At 44.0% G+C, this 17,894-nt stretch overlaps 1 long non-coding RNA gene across 1 annotated transcript; it reads left to right on the plus strand.

Moving 5' to 3' along the window:
• The first annotated feature begins 3,953 nt into the window (after window positions 1–3,953).
• On the plus strand, window positions 3,954–12,575 carry LOC143942315 (uncharacterized). The gene is made up of 4 exons (XR_013264756.1): window positions 3,954–4,123; window positions 4,344–4,522; window positions 5,453–5,541; window positions 12,486–12,575. It is a non-coding gene; the product is annotated as an uncharacterized LOC143942315 (long non-coding RNA).
• Window positions 12,576–17,894: the final 5,319 nt, after the last annotated feature.

Genomic DNA, 17,894 nt, shown 5'->3' on the forward strand with positions numbered 1-17,894 from the left:
GTAGGAGGGGTTCTGTAATGTAGGGGGGTCTGTAGTGTAGGGGGGTTCTGTAATGTAGGGGGGTCTGTAATGTAGGGGGGTCTGTAATGTAGGGGGGTTCTGTAATGTAGGGGGGTCTGTAGTGTAGGGGGGGTTCTGTAGTGTAGGGGGGTCTGTAATGTAGGGGGGCGGTTCTGTAGTGTAGGGGGGTTCTGTAGTGTAGGGGGGTTCTGTAATGTAGGGGGTTCTGTAGTGTAGGGAGGGTTCTGTAGTGTAGGGAGGGTTCTGTAATGTAGGGGGATCTGTATTGTAGGGGGGTTCTGTAGTGTAGGGGGGTTCTGTAGTGTAGGGGCGTCTGTATTGTAGGGGGGTTCTGTAATGTAGGGGGGTTCTGTAATGTAGGGGGGTCTGTAGTGTAGGGGGGTCTGTAGTCTAGGGGGTTCTGTATTATAGGGGTTCTGGTATTATTGGGGGGTTCTGTAATGTGGGGGTGTCTGTAGTGTAGGGGTGTCTGTAATGTAGGGGGGTTCTGTAATATAGGAGGGGGTTCTATAGTGTATTGGGGTCTGTATTGTAGGGGCGTCTGTATTGTAGGGGGAGTCTGTAATGTAGGGGGGGGTTCTGTAGTTTAGGGGGTCTGAAATGTATGGAGGTTCTGTATTGTAGGGGGCGTTCTGTAGTGTAGGGGGTTCTGTAGTGTAAGGGGGTCTGTAATGTAGGGGGGTCTGTATTGTAGGGGGGTCTGTAGTGTAGGGGGGTTCTGTAATGTAGGGGGGTTCTGTAATGTAGGGGGTTGTGTATTGTAGGGGGTTGTGTAATGTAGGGGGGTTCTGTATTGTAGGGGGTCTGTAATGTAGGGGGGTTCTGTAGTGTAGGGGGGTTCTGTAGTGTAGGGGGGTCTGTAATGTAGGGGGGTCTGTATTGAAAGGGGCGTTCTGTAGTGTAGGGGGGTTCTGTAATGTAGGGGGGTCTGTAATGTAGGGGGGTTCTGTAGTGTAGGGGGGTTCTGTAATGTAGGGGGGGTCTGTAGTGTAGGGGGGGTTCTGTAATGTAGGGTGGGTCTGTAGTGTAGGGGGTTTCTGTAGTGTAGGGGGTTTCTGTAGTGTAGGGGGGTTCTGTAATGTAGGGGGGGTTCTGTAATGTAGGGGGGTCTGTAGTGTAGGGGGGTCTGTAGTGTAGGGGGTTCTGTATTATAGGGGGTTCTGGTATTATAGGGGGGTTCTGTAATGTGGGGGTAGTGTAGTGTAGGGGGTTCTGTAATGTGGGGGGGGGGTTCTGTAGTGTAGGGAGGGTTCTGTAATGTAGGGGGGTTCTGTAATGTAGGGGGATCTGTATTGTAGGGGGATCTGTATTGTAGGGGGGTTCTGTAGTGTAGGGGCGTCTGTATTGTAGGGAGATTGTGTATTGTAGGGGGGTGCTGTAGTGTAGGGGGGTTCTGTAGTGTAGGGGGGTTCTGTAATGTAGGGGGTTCTGTAATGTAGGGGGGTCTGTAGTGTAGGGGGGTCTGTATTATAGGGGGTTCTGGTATTATAGGGGGGTTCTGTAATGTGGGGGTGTCTGTAGTGTAGGGGTGTCTGTAGTGTAGGGGGGTTCTGTAATGTAGGAGGGGGTTCTATAGTGTATTGGGGTCTGTATTGTAGGGGGGTCTGTATTGTAGGGGGGAGTCTGTAATGTAGGGGGGGTTCTGTAGTTTAGGGGGTCTGAAATGTATGGAGGTTCTGTATTGTAGGGGGCGTTCTGTAATGTAGGGGGGTTCTGTAGGGGTTCTGTAGTGTAGGGGGTTCTGTAGTGTAAGGGGTTCTGTAGTGTAAGGGGGTCTGTAATGTAGGGGGGTCTGTAATGTAGGGGGTTCTGTAATGTAGAGGGGTTGTGTATTGTAGGGGGTTGTTTATTGTAGGGGGGTTCTGTAATGTAGGGGGGTTCTGTATTGTAGGGGGTCTGTAATGTAGGGGGGTTCTGTAATGTAGGGGGGTTCTGTAGTGAAGGGGGGTCTGTATTGTAAGGGGCGTTCTGTAGTGTAGGGGGTTCTGTATTTTGGGGGGTGTCTGTAATGTAGGGGGTGTCTGTATTGTAGGGAGGTCTGTAATGAAGGGGGGTTCTGTATTGTAGGAGGGTCTGTAATGTAGGGGGGGTTCTGTAGTGAGAGGGGCTTCTGTATTGTAGGGAGGGGGTCTGCACTGTAGAGAGGGTATCTGCACTGTAGGGGGGTCTGTGTAACATGCAGGGGGTCCAGAACTGGAGGTTCAGGGTGCTGTGTACTGTAATGGGGTCCATAGGTGCAGGGCACCGTGTAATGTAAAGTTGTCCAGAGGCCTTGCCCCCCCCCCCCCTCCAGGCTGCTCTGTCTAAAATGCCCGGGCCTATTTTTTGTCCCAGTCCGGGCCTGCCTGAGGGTCTGAGCTGGCTTAGTAGGAGAGGAGAGTGGAGCTTCTGCTGTTTCCAGCATCAGAATGGTGAGTGCTCAATACAGCCTCCTGTGGTGACACATAGACATGACATGACAACACAATACATGGAAGGAGAGATTCCTGAGAAAATCTCCCTTACCTTATCCTCGCAGCAGGGTTTTATCAGAGATTTAAAAAAAAACAATCTTCACCCTTCACGGTAGGCTCTGGGACCTTAAAGGGAACCTTCAGGAACTGGGGAACACTCAGGTTGACCCACAATCCTGGACCTGCGACAGCACCCTGCCAGTAAACTTTTATTGGCCTTACTAGCAAAAAGTACTGGATCCCAGGGCCTAGCTCTCAAAGCATTTGCAAGCAAAACCTTGTGTCTTCGGATGACAAGGCTCGAGTACTGTTCATTTAGTCAATTATGGAGACATCAGAACGGATCCAGTCAGGATGGCTGGGTCTCATCAAGTATTACTGTCCGTGGAGCTCAGTACAACACATCGTTACACGTGCCCAACACCTTAGACACTGGGAGGGGTTATATGGGGGAAGTACACGCCTTAAGGAGCATGCCAGTGTCCAGCACCTGATACGATATAACCCACATAGTTATTACTATGGCTCTGTGTCCCCTGATGTAAGAGAATAAATACTTGTTGACCTTGCCAAAAATGCTGTGTCCTTGTTACTTCCTATGAGAATATCTTCTTCTTTCCTAGCTATCTTCTGTAAACTATCTATTGCCGTTCTTCCTATGAAATTGTCAGGAAAGGTTCCCTCTGCTGGTAATATTGATCATTTGGCATGCAGTACTGAGATTCACCAGCAGGTGTCTCCTTGCAGTTTGGAGCTGTTAGAAGAACTTTTCCCTGCTGGAATTATGTCATCTTTGGGCTGCAGTACTGGTGTCCACCAGCGGGGGGGGGGGGGTCCTGGCAGTGTGGAGCAGGTATTACCTTCAGCAATCAGGCGTCACATGACTTTGATAGCCGCTATAGTATAAATACCCGGCAAGTGCACACATGCCTTGCCCCGGTATTGTCCCTGTGCCCTGACCTGCAGCCTGTTTATCTGTGAGCCTGAGCCTGAGCCTGGGCCTGAGCCTGAGCCTGAGCCTGAGCCCTGAGCCCTGAACCCTGAACCCTGAGCCCTGAGCCCTGATTTCTGTATCCTGTACCTGTTTGTTTCTGTCCCTGTATCCCTGGATCCTTGCCATGCAGCCTGACTCCTTCCATCTTGTTTCCCTGTCAGTTTACTCCAGGCCCCACATCTGCTGATCTCCTGTTTATGACCCTGGCCTGGCTTGACTACGATTCTGGTACTCCTTTTTGCTATATATGCCGGTTGGTTTATTATCATTGGTTGTTCAGTTTGTTAACTCTGTTTGTATTGGCGGTGTGCTCACATTTATATGCATTTACTTTAATAATAAATTTATTTACTTTCACCTATTTATGTCTGGCTCACTCTGTCGCAGTCACTCAGTTCTGGTCACATCTGGTTTATGACAGTAATAGACATGAAGCAATATTGACTAGTTTGTAGTCCATATCAGGAGAGCAGCCTAAGGTGACAGTCATAAAAAAAAAAAGGGGGGAGTTAAGGTCTGGAGTGACCACTCTCACACCTCCATCCCTGTTCATGCATTCGGCACGGCTGTTACTCGCATTTGCGTTTTATTAGTCTGATGTAGTGGTCACAGATCTGGGAATGTGCTTTACATGGTGGAGCTTGCTCAAATGCATGTAGGTAATATATTATTATTTTTTATCTATGTCACACTCACTGTGTAGGCTGTATCACTCTATCATAGAGGTCACTTATGTTTTTTTTTCCAACTATACCTACCTATATATATTACATTTGGCGTTTTGCTTACCACTGTGTATTTCCCCTTAGCCTCCCCACTTATGCTGATCCCATTATGTGTTTTGAAATCCATGCATCTTCATATATACTTTTTAGATATGTCTATGGGCGTACCTGAGACCACAGACCAAGCATCTCCACACAGACTGTGCTGTTCATCCTGATTTTCTCCTACTGCGGTTTCTGTTCGCTTCGTCCCCTCAACTCCCATACTGGATATACTTTATTGATGCTGTCTTGACACCCAGTCGTTGGTGACCCAGCCCAGTGTATTGGTGAGTATGAGGTCTTCTCTTCTCTTTATGACCTCTCTTACCAACTATTCCTTTGGCCCCTAATCTTCTATTTATCAACATATACCAAATATTTTTATCATTTCTGTGACAGATGCATTGGTCCCTGAAGAAGCGAGCTAAGCCTCTCAAAACGCATAGGACACTTTCAAACTATGTGTTTTGAAATCCATGCATCTTCATATACACTTTTTAGATATGTCTATGGGCGTACCTGAGACCACTGACCAAGCATCTCCACACAGACTGTGCTGTTCATCCTGATTTTCTCCTACTGCGGTTTCTGTTCGCTTGGCCCCCTCAACTCCCGCACTGGATATACTTTATTGATGCTGTCTTGACACCCAGCCGTTGATGACCCAGCCCAGTGTATTGGTGAGTATGAGGTCTTCTCTTCTCTTTATGACCTCTCTTACCAACTATTCCTTTGGCCCCTAATCATCTATTTATCAACATAAACCAAATATTTTTAACATTTCTGTGACAGATGCATTGGTCCCTGAAGAAGTGAGCTAAGCCTCGGAAAACGCATAGGACACTATCAATGCTTCCTTTATGTTTATATTTGCTGGGTATATCTGTTGTATTATGCTTACATACTGCTTCCAATTATGTATGTGCATTTTTTATTGTTTCTATGATGTATGTGGATCTACTGGCTTAGCAGCCTACAGTGAATTTTGTTGTTGTTTGTGGATGTGCAACTATTGTAATGAATTGATATTTGTTTCTACTCATGCTGTGAACATTTGGCTATTATGTCGGGTAACGCACAATCATTGTTTTTCCCATTTTGTTACACAACATTTTGTAATTAACAAATTGATTTTATTGCACTTTTTTGTGAAAGTGTGCCAAATCTCTCCGACCTCACTCAAAGTCCCAGGGCTACTTGTTTCCCTTTTTTCTTAGGGTGACAGTCATGGCTCCTTCCATGGATACAGTAGAGGAGTGACATAGCCACCCAGGGACAGGAAGCCTGTTATTTGCAGGAATACCAGGTAAAAAAAATCCCAAAAATGCTTATATCCGTATTTTGGTTTTGGGTTTAGATACCCTTTAGGCCCCTTTCACACTGATCCATTGCAGGTTCCTTGCAGCACAGTGTGCAAAATGAGGGTTACGCATGCTTTGCCATAGACTTCCATTAGATCAAGCGGTTTTGCTGGATTTTCTGAAAGTGCACTAAAAGTCTTGCATGCAGGAAACTACAGTGAAGCAATGTGAAAGGGGCCTTAAGGTAAATGCTGGAATAAAAACTCAAAATATGGGTTTTCTATAAATACAATCTTTAAAAATGTTTGTAACTATGTTTTAGGATGGTTAACCTCTTTGTACTGACCGCCCCCCAGCCCTTTAGGAGTTCTAAAAGTTGGGAAGTGGAGACGGGCATTCAGGTCATGTGATAGCTATGACTGCATGTCACAGCGGTCACATGATCGGAAAGCACTCAATCGCAAGTATGCATCAGGTTTTGCGATGCCTGCCGGTTACCGCTCTGGGAGCGCGCTCTCTGCACACAAAGTTGTAAACACCTATATGCGGCTGCTCGGCATCAAGGACCACCCACCGAGAGGCCACATATATGCATACAGCCAGTGCCATGAGGTTAAACATTGTCTTTTAATATGATGAGACTACCAATCAGAAGCTTTTAGAATTTACTTAAGCCTGTTCACATTTTAATACACCTCTACCTACTGTACTTATGAGTTCAATGTTCTTTGTTCTTTTTGTTTTACTATTTTAAAATATAAAGTAGCAGATATTTAACATTTCTGTCACACGAGGACAAAGCGCTGTTACAGGATGTCAGAGTCCTCTGCTGACATCACATCATTCCTGACAAACTCAACCTTCGTCCCCAGGACGGTGTGAGGTGGAATGTTTCAGAAAATGATTTGCAGGAAGGAGACTAGGGTAACGTTTAGTGCTTGTCTCTGTATTCCAAGACTTTTTTTAGCATATTGTGGAAAAGTACTACAAATGACAATGCCACTTTATTTAATACTTGCAATAGTCCACAATATAAATGTTTGTTTCTTGTCGCATGTATCAGATGAAATTCCTCTTAATAATCTAATGGAGAGTGCCAAGCTAGGTCACAAATAAAATCATTAGCATTACAAAAACATTCAATGATATATATTTACTAGAGTTGTTCTAATAATGTAATTCTATTTTTGTTTTCTACATAGCCAATATAGACCATATTCTAGGGTGGTAGTGTATACACTGTGTTGCAAAAATTGGTGATGGTTGACCTCTTCCGGGGGGGAATGAACTGTATGCTACCAATGCTTGTTTAAGTACACCTGTGGATTTTGTGTAGCCATACTTACCGTGGGTAGATATATAAGAGACCTATAAATCCAGTTTTAAAGGGACATATACTCATCCATGTGGATGTATATTCAAGTCCATGATATTGTGGACTGAATTCTGGTGGAAAGGTTCCACCTTTAACTTTTTCCTCCTCCTCCTCCTCCTCTTCCTCCATTGATTTGGGTCCCCACGACTTACCTCCAGTGAATTATATGAGGTGTTATTTTTGCTGCTCAGTGATTGCAGTATTCTAGTCTGCTTCTCCCCATGATATTACATAAAACCTGGCCTGTTAGTGGGCTCCCGAGGACAGGGTTGATGACCACTGGTCTAGAGTATGTGTTTTTTTTTCTTAACAAAAAACCTTAAAGGGGTTGTAAAGGTTCGTTTTTTATTTTCTAAATAGGTTCCTATAAGCTAGTGCATTGTTGGTTCACTTACCTTTTCCTTCGATTTGCCTTATAAATGTTTTTTTTCTTTGTTTTCTTTGTCTGAATTTCTCACTTCCTGTTCCTCCTCAGTAAGCTGTTCAGTCAGCTGTTCTGGCTGACTAACCACCAGCTCGGATGATGGTGAGAAGTTTACTGAGGAGAAACAGGAAGTGAGATATTCAGACAAAGAAAAAAAAACATTTAGAAGGGAAATCGAAGGAAAAGGTAAGTGAACCAACAATGCACTAGCTTAGAGGAACCTATGTAGAAAATAAAAAACAAACCTTTACAACCCCTTTAAACACAATAAACAAGCAATTGTTCAACTGTTTCAGAGATAAGCAAAGGAAAGGCTTTCCATATATGTTTTTCCTTTGATGTCTTGCTTGTTGTCATACTTTCTTTGTCTCCATAAAATCAGCTGAGCTGATGACTAGTTTACCTTGGAGATTTAGGATAAGGATCATAAATGCCTCAGCCAAAAGTTACCCAGACAGGTTTTAAAAACCTATCTGTAAACTGCTGTTAGATGTCAGAGGTGGATACTGTGGTCTGTTTTGTAGTAACTGGCTTGGGCCAAACCAGAAAATCTGGAAAAACAGTAAAAAAATAAATAAAAAAAAGATGAAATCACATAGCTCCCAACTGTCCCTGATTTCGAGTGACTGTCTCTGATTGGAAGCAATGTCCCTTTGTCCCTCTTTCCCCCTCATTTGTCCCTCATTTTAGTCTGATCTATATATTTGTATATAAAATGCACTTTTTATCTTTCAAAAGGTGTTTCCTTGTGCTAAGCCTTTCATCTAAATTCTAAATTGCTGCATTTGTAAATTTTTAAAGCCAATGTAAAGGAATAGTAGTGGTAAAAAAAAAACACTTGTAGCTTTTGTTTTTTGGTTAATTCTCCTTTAACCAGTTTCCGACCAGCGCACGCTGATGTACGTCGGCAGAATGGCACGGGCAGGCATATTGGCATACAGGTACGTCCAATCTTTAATGCCGCCCTGCCATCACGAGCGCGCCGCCGGCGGCACGCTCGCGTGCTGGGTGGGACCCCCGTGAGTCCGGTCGCGGGTCTCGCGGACTCGATCGCCGCGGGCATACCCGCGATCGTCTCATGGGGCGGCCGAACAGAGAGATGCCGTTGTAAACAGCATCTCCCCGTTTTGCCTAGCAACAAGTGACGCTGATCTCTGCTCCATGTGATTGGAGCAGAGATCAGTGTTCACTAAATGAAAGCCCAGACCCCAACAGTTAGTAACACACCCCTAGGAACACTTAACCCCTACACTGCCACGCCCTAGTTAACCCCTTCACTGTCAGTGTCATTTACACAGGAATCACTGCATTTGTATAGCAGTGATTGCTGTATAAATGACAATGGTCCCAAAAATGTGTCAAAAATGTCCGATGTGTCCGCCATAATGTCGCAGTCACAATAAAATCGCTGATTGCCGCCATTACTAGTAAAAAAAAAATTATTAATAAAAATGCCAAAAAACCCTATTTTGTAAACGCTATAACTTTTGCGCAAACCAATCAATAATCGCTTATTGCGATTTTTTTTTTTTTTTTTAATCAAAAATATGTAGAAGAATACGTATCGGCCTAAACTGAGGGAAAAAAATGTTTTTTTAAAGATTTTTGGGGGATATTTATTATAACAAAAGGTAAAAAATAATGCGTTTTTTTCAAAATTGTCGCTCTATTTTTGTTTATAGCGTAAAAAATAAAAAACGCAGAGGTGATCAAATACCACCAAAAGAAGCTCTATTTGTGTGGGAAAAAAAGGACGTCAATTTTGTTTGGGAGCCACGTTGCATGACCGCGCAATTGTCAGTTAAAGCGACGCAGTGCCGAATCGCAAAAAGTGGTCTGGTCTTTGGCCAGCAAAATTGTCCGGGGCTGAAGTGGTTAATGGAGTGTGATAGGGGGCGTGTCCTATGCCTTCATACGTTTGCTAGTAGGTGTCCCTCATTTCCATCTCAAAATGTTGGGAGGTATGAAATCACCCAAACCCCACAAGTATACAACAATGCAATTAAATAGAAAATATAATTTTTACATAAAACCGGAAGTAAAGAAAATGAGCACTAATTTCCTATAGAAACTAGTTAGAATTCTTGTATTTATTCCTTTGTTTGTCACTTTTTGTATTTTTGTGTTGTACACGGGTTGCACTGTGTGATGAGTAGGATTGCAGGTCCTCGGGCCTGCCCTGAAAGTCTTGGGAGGGGGTAGACATGGGCTTTTAGCTTAGTTCACCCTCTCTCATGGGATCTCCCTTTGGGGGAGCTCCACCGAATACTTGGGTGGGTCTGTTTCGGCAGATCCTCCAGAGAAAAGGGTCCATCTGGTTTCGGCCAGATGAACCAAGTGTAAGTACCCTTGTCCCCGTCGAGAGCCTAATGCCCCGGAGGATTCAGGGCGAGGCCCTCTGATTTTAGAGAGCGCTTGTGTACCCGTTGCAATTTTTTGTGTTTCACTCCTTATGTGTGTGCCCATTTTTTTGGCACCGGGTGAAGTTTTTCAGTGTGTTTCACACGCCTTGGTCTTTCAAAAAAAAGAAAAAACTAGTTAGAATTCTTGTAAAATTCTTAGCAAATAAAAGGTGAAAATCAACTGGATATTTGTAACAATCCCACTTTTGTTCTTATTGTCTTTTCTCAAATGTTATTAAATCAGGCAATTATTATTTATAGTGTCATTATATCTCTAAGGCCGGCCTTAGACAGAGTGAATTTCCTGCAACTATGGGTTGAAAGAAATTTGCTTGATTACCCCATCAACCTGGTAATGCCTCCTGCAGAGTCTTTTGGGGAGATTTATTAAAACTGGTGTACACAGAATCTGGTGCCGCTTTGCATTGTAAACAATCAGCTTCTAACTTCAGCTTGTTCAATTAAGCTTTACCAATAAAACCTGGAAGCTGATTAGTTACTATGCACAGTTGCACTAGATTCTGTGTAAACCAGTTTTAGGCTGGCCACACATGAAGCAAATTCCTTCCCTACAGCTACTACAGGTTGCAGGAAAGAAATTCTCCCAATTCTCCCATCAATACAAACAGTGTTTATGAGTGAATCCCTCCTGCTGGGCCATTGTCTTCTCCCGGTGGGGAGGGCAGAGGAAGCCATCCTTGCCAGGAGAAGACAGTGATTTAGCAGCCGCTAACTATAATCGCAGGTAAAACCCGGTATGCTGGTTTTACCCAAGCTGATCGATTGATCAGCTTGGTACATTTAGCCTGTCCATACATGGTTCAAATATCATCCGCTTCCTGCTGCCTTAGTAACTCTCCCTCATTTTGTTCTTCTGGCAGAGGAAGCCATCCCTGCTGGGAGAACACAGTGTTTATTGCCAGCAGATATAGCAGCCTCTAGCAACAATTGCATGTAAAATCCAGCAGGTTGGTTTTACCCAAGATGATTGATCGATTAAATTGGATACCTGCCCATACATGGTTCAAATCAGCAGGAACTGGAAGAGATTCAAACTGTCTGTGGCCAACTTAACTGTAACAAATATATTGAAATTTTAAAGCGGGAGTAAACCCAAAGACTTTTTTACACCTGTAAAGGAAAAGGCATAATGAGCTAGTATGCACCGCATACTAGCTCATTATAAAATACTTACCTTAGAATGAGGCGCCGGCATCTCACTCAGTCCACACCGAGGGAGCTGACATGTTCCCTCGGCGTGCCTTCCGGCGATGTGAGCGGCTGGAGCCGCAATGCCGTCACTCCCGCACATGCACACGGGAGTATTCAGCCGAGAATCCCCTGTGCTCATGTGCCGCTGAAGTCAAAGGCTCATTGCGAGGGGAATATCTCCTAAACAGTAAATGTCTATACAATTTGGACATTTTCACTTGGAGGTGTACTCACTTTTGTTGACAGTGGTTTAGACATTAATGGCTAGTTGTTAGTGTGTTGAGTTATTTTGAGGGGACAGCAAATTTACACTGTTATACAAGTTGTACACTTATTACTTTACATTGTAGAAAAGTGTAATTTGTTCAGTATTGTGACATGAAAAGATATAATAAAATATTTACAAAAATGTGAGGGGTGTACTTACTTTTGTGAGATACTGTATATGATTATATTGAAATTATGACTAAAGCTAGCGATACACATTTTGAGTTTTTTCATGTAGCCTCACATTTCGAATCCCCCAGCAATGCTTAACAGCATGGATAGTGGAATCTCCCCAGCTGACTAGTATTCAGGCTGCCTCTCCACCTGTCTGAATACCTGAACAGTGACTGCACATAATTGGATGCATTTACTACTCAGCTGACAATTTTCCACCGACTCCTTGGATTTTTCTGTTGACTTTGGTGGAGATGGTTGTTCGAAAGGGCTACCTGTGGCACAAATATTAGCAGATTCAGTAGGAATAAGATGAAATTGAAGCCATGTATGGCCAGCTTAAAGCGGTAGTAAACCCGCAAATGTTATTTTTTTTTTTTTAAACCTGCAAAGCAAAAGGCATAATGAGCTAGTATGCACCGCATACTAGCTCATTATGAAATACTTACCTTAGAACGAGGCCCCGACATCTGGCCCGATCCACGCCGAGGGAGCTGACATGCTCCCTCGGCGTCTCTTCCGGGTATCGCGGCTCCGGCGCTGTGAGTGGCCGGAGCCGCGATATCGTCACTCCCGCGCATGCGCGCGGGAGATTTCAGTCCGGCCGGACGAGCGCTGCCGGATTTTCACGGCGAGAACCCCCTTGTGGAGTCAGCGGCGCATACCAAGGGGAATATCTCCTAAACCGTACAGGTTTAGGAGATATTTTTTTTACCTACAGGTAAGCCTTATTATAGGCTTTCCTGTAGGTAAAAGTTAAAAAATTGACCATACAACCACTTTAATGTGTTATTAAAACCAGGAGCCTGCATTCACTATATCTGGTCGCCCATAATACACAGAACATGGAAACGCAATTATTTTTGTAAATATAAACTGCTAAATATTTTTTCTCATCAGCAGCATATAGCAGTCTTTAGTTTCTGAATAAAGCTTGTAGGAGGAGTTTTAATTTTGCCCTGATCCTCTGTCTGAACAGTGCTGATTGGCCCTGTGCTGATCATATTCACTCACCCAAGAAAACAAAACAACTATTTAGCAATACACACCAAACTGAGCATGTGCAGCCTGACTCCTAATGCTCTGTTCTATTAGTATATGGGTTGGAGTCAGTTAAAGAAGAGGAGGATCAGAGAGACAGGAACACACAGCCTTTATACATAATGCAGAGGATTAACCCTTAGGCCGCGTACTCACGCGGGGACTGTTCGCTCAACTTTGTTCGTCAAACAGTTTCAGCGGACAGTCCGCTCAAAATTAGCATGGACGGACTTGGCCACACACGACGAACGAACAGTCCGCTGAAACCGTGCGCGATGACGCGAAACGGCACGTACGACGGGACTAGAAAACGACGTCCTATACACTGCAATGCAACCTTCGGCGTATAAATTCTTTCTGAGCATGCGCGGAACTTAGTTTGACGAACAAGCCTACACACGCGGGGACTGTCCGCTCAAACCAAGTTTCAGCGGACAGTTTTTCGGGATTTCCGAAAAACTTTGTTCGTCAAACTGTCCGCTGAAACTGTCCGCTGAAGCCCACACACGAGTGGACTGTCCGCTGAAACACTGTTCAGCGGACAAAGTTGAACGAACAGTCCCCGCGTGTGTACGCGGCCTTAGGTTCAACAGTGAGTATAACAAGCATGCTTTACTACATATATAGACTGATTTTTACTGATGTGGGTTTAGTAACACTTTACGGACCCTAAAGGATTTTCTTACTACAGATGTGTAGCTATTCCCTTGGTTGATCAGTTGCCATCATTTTCTGTAACCTGATATGTAAGTACACAAATGCTTCAATGTACCCCCATTTCCTATTGGCCGTCTTTATTTGCTAACATTTTGTTATTTGTGCTTTTTATTAGAAATACGTCTCTTGCCCTATACTCACCCCTGATGAAGGAGACCAGAATATCTCTGAAACGCGTAGGGTATTGAGTATCTTGGTCCACCTTACCCTTTATGGGTTATTTGTCCATCTACTATCTATATCACACTACGGACATTGTTGCACGTATTTTACTATATCTTTATACTTTATTATACTAAAAACATTTCTCATCTTACTTGACTATTGCACGTGCCTTTAAAGTCCAAACAATAGGGGGTTCTCTCCCTTTTCTCTGTCGATATAGGATGTGGCACAACATTTTTGCACAGTAATGCCGAATAAGACTTTTGTTTGTACATTTTCTGTATAAAGAACCTTATTTATGATCACTATGGGAACTTATTAGGGAAATGTCTCTCTTTTCAAGTTTCTTATTGTGATGTAAGGCTATCAATTTACAACCCAATGGTTACAAGTAGAGATGGGCGAACTGTCTGGGCCGAGCATCAGTTCATCCCTGAACAGTGCCCATTCATCTACGAGGTTGCATGTACCCACAGTAAGCCAGTAGATTTTACAAAGTTGCCAATATTCTGGAATTCAGCTCAGAAGACTCAATAATGCAATTTCTAGACCAACATTTTCAGTTGAAACATGTATCAAGTGATTTCTGCATTGCCAACATGTTCAAAGAAGAGCTGAGATCTGCTAGTTTGTTGGCCAAGGAATAAACATAATCGTCAGTATTGTCCTGAAATAGTTGTGTTTATAATTGAATGCCAGTTAATTATTTACCTATTAAACCCCCAAACAAGACATTACTTAAAGTGCACCTGAGCTCTGACTATGAAACTTAAAGAGTTTACATGTTCTTAACAAGAAGTAAAAGAACTTTAACCTCTTGCTGACCGCCTAATGCACATCAGTGGCAGCAGGGTGGGTGGGCTTTAAAGTCAATGTGCCGCACACGTATGTCCATGTTGCATCGCTCTCCTGTGCTGCAGTGTGTTCCCAGCACACTGACTAGGCTCACCAACATCTCCTGACCACCATTTCAAATCAGGAGCAAGAGGGAGAGGTTATATCAGAGTGGTTATATGATCAGGAACTTCACCTCCTGTTGTTTAGAAACCCTTTTAAAGGCTGTGGGATTTTGCAGCAAGGGGTCTGATCAGGTCCATCAATTTTCCAGGTGGATCTGATCAGAAGGTCCATGTATTCTGATGGACAGGTGGGTGTAAACGGAAAAAGTTTCTGTTTACCCCCGCCTACCTATGTGTCCGATCTGCAAAAAAATGAAAAAAAAATTCCTTACTGATTTATATTTGGCAGTGATTTTTATGAACACTGGAAAAAGAAAAGTTTGCTTTAAAGAAGAACTATTATTTTATACTTTAAAAGGGAGAATTAAATTGGTTGTTATTATTATTTTTATTATACCTACTACTGTTGTTATCTTTTTTTTATCAAGTTTTTTTTTTTTAATCAAGTGACAACATATTAGGCACCTAATAATAACTTTAAGGCTGGGTTCACACTGTGTGCGAATGCGGCTCACAGCAGGGGTTCGGTGCGTCCCTGTTCTCCTTTTCAGAGACGAATTAGGCCCAATTTTTTGCCTGAATTCAGACCTGGGGAAGCCAAAGACACACAGGACCCCTGTTCATTCCGCTCTGTGGCTGCCCCGGAGATGTGTGAACTGGCTCCATTGAGAGCCGGCCACACTCTCCTGTCATGCGAATTGGATGTGTGGAAACCCACCTCCAATTCACACTAGTGTGAACCCAGCCTCAGGGCTTATTCACACCCTAATGCAGGATGGGAAGCCTGAGTGCCATGTGTTTCCCACACTGCATTCAAAACAAACGCACCGGATTATATAGTACTGCACTACCATGTGATCCGGGGCAGTGCGTTTTGGAAAAGTAGTGCATGCACTGCTTTTGGAGCAATCCAAAGCAATTTTAGCCCATTCATATGAATGGGATGAAAATCGCACCACACCCCACCACACAGATTCAAGTGTGAACTGGCCTTAAAATAACAAATACAAATATATGCATATATACAATATACTGTATGTAAGGTGAGCAGCTGCCTTCAGCAAGTCAGCTCCTTACATGTTCTGTACCTTTAAGTGGAGTAGGAGTTCATTTCCAGGTCAGCTTACTTTTAATGCATTAATTGAGATATATATAAATATATATACAGTGCCTTGCGAAAGTATTCGGCCCCCTTGAACTTTTCAACCTTTTGCTACATTTCAGGCTTCAAACATAAAGATATAAAAATTGTATTTTTTGCGAAGAATCACCAACAAGTGGGACACAATTGTGAAGTGGAACGAAATCGATTGGATTTTTGAAACTTTTTTAACCAATTTAAAAAATGAAAAGTGGGGCGTGCAAAATTATTCGGCCTCCTTGCGTTAATACTTTGTAGAGCCACCTTTTGCTGCGATTACAGCTGCAAGTCGCTTGAGGTATGTCTCTATCAGTTTTGCACATCGAGAGACTGAAATTCTTGCCCATTCTTCCTTGCAAAACAGCTCAAGCTCAGTGAGGTTGGATGGAGAGTGTTTGTGAACAGCAGTTTTCAGCTCTTTCCACAGATTCTCGATTGGATTCAGGTCTGGACTTTGACTTGGCCATTCTAACACCTGGATACGTTTATTTGTGAACCATTCCTTTGTAGATTTTGCTGTATGTTTGGGATCATTGTCTTGTTGGAAGATAAATCTCCATCCCAGTTTCAGGTCTTTTGCAGACTCCAACAGGTTTTCATCCAGAATAGTCCTGTATTTGGCTGCATCCATCTACCCCTCAATTTTAACCATCTTCCCTGTCCCTGCTGAAGAAAAGCAGGCCCAAACCATGATGCTGCCACCACCATGTTTGACAGTGGGGATGGTGTGTTGAGGGTGATGAGCTGTGTTGCTTTTACGCCAAACATATCGTTTTTCATTGTGGGCAAAAAGTTCGATTTTGGTTTCATCTGACCAGAGCACCTTCTTCCACATGTTTGGTGTGTCTCCCAGGTGGCTTGTGGCAAACTTTAGACGAGACTTTTTATGGATATCTTTGAGAAATGGCTTTCTTCTTGCCACTCTTCCATAAAGGGCAGATTTGTGCAGTGTATGACTGATTGTTGTCCTATGGACAGACTCTCCCACCTCAGCTGTAGTTCTCTGCAGTTCATCCAGAGTGATCATGGGCCTCTTGGCTGCATCTCTAATCAGTCTTTTCCTTGTCTGAGCTGAAAGTTTAGAAGGACGGCCATGTCTTGGTAGATTTGCAGTGGTCTGATACTCCTTCCATTTCAAAATGATCGCTTGCACAGTGCTCCTTGGGATGTTTAAAGCTTGGGAAATCTTTTTGTATCCAAATCCGGCTTTAAATTACGGACCTGCCTGGTGTGTTCCTTGGTCTTCATGATGCCCTCTGCGCTTTCAACAGAACCCTGAGACTATCACAGACCAGGTGCATTTATACAGAGACTTGATTACACACAGGTGGATTCTATTTATCACCATCAGTCATTTAGGACAATATTGGATCATTCAGTGATCCTCGCTGAACTTCTGGAGTGAGTTTGCTGCACTGAAAGTAAAGGGGCCGAATAATTTTGCACGCACCACTTTTCAGTTTTTTATTTGCTAAAAAGTTTAAAATATCCAATAGATTTCGTTCCACTTCACAATTGTGTCCCACTTGTTGGTGATTCTTCACAAAAAATAAAAATTTTATATCTTTATGTTTGAAGCCTGAAATGTGGCAAAAGCTTGAAAAGTTCAAGGGGGCCACACTGTACAAAGGCACCGTGGTGCTAGCATGTCTAACTTTCCTTTCCCCGTGTATACAACAGACTACGCTGTCTTAAAGGAGAAGTATAGCCAAAGTTCATTTGGCTGTACGTCTCCTATGGATCACAGGAGTGCAATTAATTTTGCACTCCTGTGACCCTTTTTCAGCAGAGAGCGGGCTGAAGTTCACTCTCTGGTGACGTCACAGAAGTCGGTCCAGGCATGTCATCACTACAATGGAATCTGGATCCGTCAGGTGCTTGGACCGACAATTGGCTCAGGCTCTCAGCCCTCACCCGGGTGCCACCCACCAGTGGGGTGACACCATCAAGGTGCTGTCAAGCCCCCCATCAGTGTAGTGGGACTTTTCCCTGCTCAGTCCAGCAGAGAACTCTGCGGCATTGTGACAGGCGAGCTGCGGGCTGTCAGAGGTTTCCCCCGCTCATCCCTCCTTTCTCCTCTCAGGGAGAAGAGATGGTGGCTCTCACCAGGTTCCCCGCCCAGCTTCCTGCCCGCTCCTTCCCTACGGGCCATAACTGAGGGCCAATCGAAGGAGACTAGGAGAGGAGAGCATCATGAGACATGTAGTCCAAAAGACTGGTGGCCCCATTTTCCACAGGGAGGAGGCTACAGCTCTATCAAGAGAGAGATTGAGAGACTGCAGCCTGGAAAAAAGCTGAGGGAGAGAGTACTACAGGACAAAGAATGAGCAGTGTGCTGGGCGGAAGCCAGAGAGAGAGCCACACTGCCCAGCGCCACCAGAGAGAGAGCCACACTGCCCAGCGCTACCAGAGAGAGAGCCACACTGCCCAGTGCCACCAGGTAGAGAAAGGCTGAGCCACTACCAGGGTAATGACATACTA

The sequence above is a fragment of the Lithobates pipiens genome, unplaced genomic scaffold (assembly GCF_037356315.1).
Source record: "Lithobates pipiens isolate NorthernLeopardFrog02 unplaced genomic scaffold, aLitPip1_a1.2 Scaffold_10, whole genome shotgun sequence".
NCBI classification, from domain to species: domain Eukaryota; kingdom Metazoa; phylum Chordata; class Amphibia; order Anura; family Ranidae; genus Lithobates; species Lithobates pipiens.